The 6,587-nt window shown below is 47.1% G+C and overlaps 1 pseudogene; it reads left to right on the forward strand.

Moving 5' to 3' along the window:
* The first annotated feature begins 2,808 nt into the window (after positions 1-2,808).
* LOC142570905 (ubiquitin-conjugating enzyme E2 Z pseudogene) lies at positions 2,809-3,981 on the forward strand (annotated as a pseudogene).
* Positions 3,982-6,587: the final 2,606 nt, after the last annotated feature.

Raw genomic sequence — 6,587 nt, forward strand, 5'->3', positions numbered from 1 at the left:
CCATCTTGCCGCTCTACCCACAGAAAGGCCACACACAACTTTCAGTCGTATAATTGATGCCAATCGTACCTCATTGCCATCGAACTACATGCCTGCAGCAAGACCATCCTCACCTTTATGGTGCCTGCACAGACCTGAAATACGCCTCACCATCCCAGGAATCATGAAGAAATCCAACATGCCGTCGTTTGCCCTTAAGCAGGCCACATTAGAACTTTTACATGAGGTGCACAGTGGTCGCGTACACGTTTACATCGATGGCTCAGTCACATCTGAAAGTGCAGCTGCCGCTGTGGTGATACCAAGACGATACGTCAAAATACAGCTAAAAACGTCGCATGTAACATCAACGACAGCTGCTGAACTGATAGCCCTGCGTGCGGTTCATCATTTCATTCAGGAGGAACCACTCCACGCATGGTCAGTCTTTTGTGATTCCAAGGCAGCCCTACAGAGTGTACTCTCAGCACTGCGCCATGGATCACATGAGCAGCTCGTCGCAGAAATCAGAGAATTCCACCATCGAATAGTTGACGAAGGACACGATATAATATATCAGTGGTTGCCTAGTCACTGTGGCATACATGGCAATGATCGAGCAGACGCAGCTGCCCGATCTGCCCATGAAGGCGTCAACTGCTTTGCCATTCCTCTTTCTAGAGCCGACGCAGCGAAAAAACTTTCCACACTTGCGCGTGACCTGACATTAGTCCAATGGAATTCATCCGATTTCACAAGTGCACGCCTTCATACCCTGGACTCTAGCTTACAGCTCCGTATTCCGCCGGAGCTTCCACGACGTGACTGCACCCTTCTAGTCCGTCTATGGCTTGGAGTAGCATTTTCAAATGCCTACTCTTTCCTTATCGGAATGGCCAACAGCCCACTTTGTGACTTCTGCGGGTGCAATGAAACAATCGAGCATCTTCTTTGTCAGTGCCCTCGTTTTAACCCACAAAGAGCGATCCTCTCAGCCACCCTAGACAAACTAGACAAGCGCCCAATGTCAGAAAAGATCCTTGGAAACTGGCCTACCCGAACATCAGCGCGATCTGCTATGAAGGCGCTGCTGCGATACTTGAAAGACACGAGACTTTCTGATAAATTGTGAATGTACACTGTGTGACGTAGGACTATACGGTGACACTGCGTAAGACTAGGAGCGCCTTTGCGAGCTGCGTGACAGTGCCTACAGAAACAGTTCGTGTGTACGTGCGTGTGTGTGTTTAGGTTTCTCTTTTCTTTTTTTTATCCTTCTCACTCTCACCTATTGCATCCCCTTGCCCCTCCCCCAGTACAGGGTAGCCAACCGGAGATAATCTCGGGTTAACCTCCCTGTCTTTCCTTTGCCTTTCTCTCTCTCTCTCTCTTGAGGCAAAGAACTTGAGACCAAAATCACGGCACCGACTGGCAGTGCGCCGGTGTCGTCGGCGCCTTCGAAGAGGGAGAGGCAGTATGGGAACACTGGCATGATGAGTGCCGTCGGAGCCAGCAGTGGAAGAAGACGACGACAGTGGCACGAGCGCGTTCGCGTGCTTACGCCGAGGGGCGCCGACGCTCAACCCAGGAACGGGCGCCTAAGAGCTGCGCCCTAAAATAACATATTGTTCTATAAATTTAGCAGTAAAGCACTTTGTATGAAGTGCAAATATCTTAACAATTGAGCAAAGATTCATAATCAGTGTCCAGGAGGACTCCCAGAAAAAGAACGTCATAAATTTCATAAAATTCAGTCCGGGTTGTCGAAACAGTACTTGTTGACGTTGCCATTATTGAAATTGAGCTTGCTATTGGTGACATCGGTCACCTTTTCTGTGTATGACTTTATCTATTGTGCGTTGCCCTATTTTCTTAATGAAACAAATTTACCGTAAGAAAGAAAGCGCACCTTTAAAGTATGCTCAGTCCACCGAAATTCGAGCGTTGCATGCGCTCAGTTGGTTACTCTGAGTGGAACCATGCAATATATGTAAAATGCTTCAGTTTCCGGGTTTTATATCTTTCGAAATTCGGGGGGTAAAAATTAGGTGGTGTTTTTAAAGGAAGAATCCGAGGAGAAATAGGAAGTTTTGAGCAGCCCATATTAAGAGATATTTCTGGTAAATATGACAAACAATTAACACAAGCAATAGTCTCCCTTTGGTTGCAAACGTTCTTTTTAAACAAGCGAATTCACTCACAGGGCCATGTAATAGAAAAGAGAACTGCTCGCAGATCATGTGACTAACTCACAAACTCGTCTCTGCAAATGTTCGTTGTCAAGCTAACATAAGCAACAAATAGAGACGGGATTGGCGGTCTCTCCTTCTATACTTTGTTTTCTGCATTTTTTCCACAAATGAAAAAAAGTACAAGCATTAGTGCACGTGGACACGCTTCGCAGGAGGTGTGATGTTTTCCATTATACTACAAGGCCTTGTTGACGCACATTGTCATATGCACTGGTAGCCTTTATAAGAACAGGCGTTTATTTACTCAAGGCGAGCAAGTGCTGAACTTGTTATATATTTATACATGCTGGTTTTCGCTTGAGCGTTAAGTGAAAACGAAGCATATACAATTGCATGTGTTAATAATATTTATAAGATGATACATTTTGATCTCTTGGCCATAAAAGGTTGGCAGCGTTCCTTGGTTTTGTGATGCCTACATTTATGGTTAATCTTTACGCTTCGGGGAGACATATGTTCAATCCGATGTTCGCACATTTTGTTCAGGATGCAATTATTGGCAATTCCCGGGTTTTATCAGCAATCGAATGACCCTAAATATATGCCTCGAGGACGAGCGGAAGAAAAAGAAGAAAGAGGCAAGCAGCCTGAAATATCACCGGAGCGGTGGATCGTTCGGCTCGCTTTAGTTCGATTCGGCTCGCTCATCGTTTCAAAATTGCATAGGCCCTGCTGCGCATAATTATGTTGGGAAGCCTTCTTCAATCTTGGGACCCCCTTGGTTACCAGAATGAGCAGCCAAGCCCGCAGTGCCTGATGAGGGTTAAGCGGGACATCGCGGACTTCGACGCCAAGCCTCCTGCGGGATTGTTCATCGCGCCCGAGGAGGAAGACGTCACCAGGATACACGCCCTGGTCGTCGGTCCTGGTGGAACGCCATACGAGGGAGGCTTCTTCCAGTTCTTTATGAAGTTCCCAACTGACTATCCTCTCAGCCCACCCCGCGTTCGAATCATGACCACGGATGCTGGCCGAGTGCGCTTCAATCCGAACCTGTACTCGAGCGGCAAGGTCTGTCTCAGTATCCTTGGAACCTGGACCGGACCACCGTGGAGCCCGGCTCAAGGCATCGAGAGCGTGTTGATATCTGTGCAGTCTCTGATGACCGAGAAGCCTTACTACAACGAGCCCGGCCTTATGAAAGAACGGACACCTGGTGAAGCCGACCGCTACGGTGACTACATTCAGCACGAGACCATCAGGGTCGCGGTGTGCGACCAGGTCGAAGCCGCTCTCAAGGAGAGCCCCGACTGTCCGGCGGTCTTCAGGGAACAGATCATCAAATCCTTCTCCGAGTCCTACACCAGGTATGAGGAAATCGTCAAGGGAAAGCTCCATCTTACAGGCACGGAGATGAAGGACAGTTTCTCCGTCAATGCGAAGGGTCATTTCCAGTACGAGGCGCTACTGGCCAGGATGGACGGTTTAAAAGAGCAGATCAAGCAGAAAAGCGAAGCTACTGCTGCCGCAGCTGCTGCGGAAGCTGCTACGGAAGCTGCTGTTGCTGTTACTGCCGCTACTAGCACTAATATTCTTCAGTAGGAATTGAGAAAACCAGCGGGTGAATGGTAGGAAAACCAGAAGCCTGCTGAGCAAGCCTTGGGAAGAAGTTAACTGAAACATTGCATCTCAAGTTCTTCAGGTTCGTCACGACGTGCTACTCGAATCTGCCGAAGAAAATGACACCCAAAATTATTTTCGCCGGAGAAGAGCTATATGGGATTAAATGTCTGAGTGTCATTTTCAATCACCGTCGTGCTATACTCTTCATTAAGTAGCAGTGAAAGCTACTTCATTGTTGTTTTACTTCGCTCACTGTCATAGCGCTTGCGACTGTAAGCGAACTAAACAGCACTGCTTTTCAAACATTTTCATACAAATTTTTATTGGCATACTTAGGACGCGACTCATGCAGGAAACTTATGCTCAAGGTTTACGTGTGTTTTCGCGCTTAAGCTACCGTAAACAAAATTGTGTCACTCAACGCTAAACGGGACATTGGGGTCCAAAGCTAACATGCTATAGCGGCAAAAGACCGTGGAATTGAGGAGCTGTGATGACCCTCAGATATGGCTCGTAAATTAGGTGGTACGAGGAAGCAAGCCTTTACTGTATATATATATATATATATATATATATATATATATATCGTAGCCGCTCAGGGCTTATGATTACGTGTTGCTGAACCACTTGGCTCAGCGACAATGAATTTCCAGAATTGCACCAGTTTGGAGATATGCGCCCTCAAACTTACCGTAAATGTTGGCTGCTGTTCCACTTATTATTTTAACAAAACGCTCTTTTATGCATTGAAGCACAAAAGTAACTGGAACGGCCATGTATTTCGTCCCACCCCTTGGGAAATATCACAAGACTGCTGTCCTCTTGGAAGTTCATGTCAAGTGGATACGTCTTGCAAGCTCTCCTGCTACAATGCGTAAATTGCAATATATGCCGTAAAAGTAATGAAGTAGTTAATTATGGGATTTGTGTAATTAGTTAAATTACTGTTTCGATTTCTCCTGCTAGGAGTGTTCGCCTCTTAGAATAATCCAGCTCAAGTACAATAATTATGCTACCTGGCACGGGAGATTTTAAAAAATCCGTAACACTTAAAAATGATCAGCCCGTATTACAAGACGCTGCTGACACGATTGCATGGCCTCGGGGTCAAGAAGAATGAGACACGCAAAGATCCGCCGCGGTAGCCCATGACGTAGCTATTCCGTTAAGCTGCTGAACTTTAACTTGCCCCCCAACGCACGGGACACAAATTAAGGCGTTTCTGCTCCAATCGAAATGCGGCCGCCGCGGCCGAGATTTGATCCCGCGAGTTTATGCTTTCTCTATGCTTTCTGCTTAGCAGCGCAACACACCATAGCCGCTAAGCCACACTGGCGGGTATCAACGCAAGGAGTTAAAAAAAGATGCCTCGAGTGGAGATGAAGGCGGCCCCTCGACATCTGATAACATTATCATACAGCGGTGAACGGAAGGCGCTTTTAAAGCGAAAGCTTTGCTGGCCGCGAACTTGCAATTTCGCCGTGGCCGTGCTTCGAGGAGGCACATGACGTCACACCACGTTCCTCGTCGTTGCGTTCGCCTCCGATGGCTTCACCAGCTGCGTCGCATGCCTGTTGAAAAGGAGAGCTCGCGTGCACCGCAACCACAGTTGAGGCGGCAGTATGAACGGCGTCAATTCTGATAGGCAGGAGGAGGCCTGGAATCGACATTGGAACGAGATGAAGAGGAAACGAATCGCCCGGGAAACATACGAACAGCGCGCCGAACGACTGGCTAAACGCCGCAACATAGCTAGACAACCAGACTAACCTGGCCTTGCAATCAAGATTAACGAAGGCAAACCATGCTATGCCTTAGCTTTCGCTACGTATATCCTGGCGTAGCCGAGCTAAGCCACTGCCATTTTTTTCCTTCAGCCGCTCATGGTACTGCTTGACATCACTGGTTTTAAAATGAAACTCGATCGTCTCGGCGAATCGTTGTTTACAGCCATAATGTATCACTGTTCAGCCAAAGGCGATATTTTAGCCTGGAACAGCAAGCTTTTATTTTACTATTAGCCTAGAGTTCCATTAATTAACAGAGCAAAAAGCAATTGAACTGTGACCGGTCGCCAGCTTAATTGCATGGCACTCTTTTAGGAATGAAGTACTAGAGGCAAGCGCTTGGTTCACCTATGCTGGTAAAAATCTTTGAAGGCTGTCGCTATCGAAAATTGAATTTTAGACCTTTAAAACCATCCTTTTGCCAAAACTTCAGAGTCTTGAGTAAACAGATATTGGGTTATGGCGTGTTGGCTGCTTGGCCCATAAGCTTTCCCGTGAACCACAGGATGTCACATGGCAGCACCGTCGCACAAGAAAGCCATCGCTATCCATCACCGACTTTCAAAATACCTTAAGTTATGCTGGTTTCTGCTACATTCATTTTCTTCTCTTTTTAGGGGGGGGGGGGGGGGGGGGGGGAGGGGGCAGCCACATTCCCGTACAATTATGCAGGCTTTGCACGTGTAAATGGTAATTAATGTTGCCATGGCAACGGCTGGCAATTATTCACTAAAATAAATAGCCAAATGGATGTCATCAGCCACAATCAAGCCTACAATGGCCCTCTCAAATTTGAGGTGAACGCTCAACCACTTGGCACATGCCACGTGCACGGCATGCTTCACAAGTGCCATCTCGCATACAAAAGTACTTGCGGCTACAAGAGTCAATGGCTGGTTGCGTCTATGAACGCTACAATTTTTATAACTTGTACTTGAAACCAACGTATCTGAGGTATTTCACGTACAGTAAGCTGCGCATTGTGAAAGTGAAGCGATGACCAAAA

This window comes from Dermacentor variabilis, chromosome 2 (genome assembly GCF_050947875.1).
Source record: "Dermacentor variabilis isolate Ectoservices chromosome 2, ASM5094787v1, whole genome shotgun sequence".
Taxonomy (NCBI): domain Eukaryota; kingdom Metazoa; phylum Arthropoda; class Arachnida; order Ixodida; family Ixodidae; genus Dermacentor; species Dermacentor variabilis.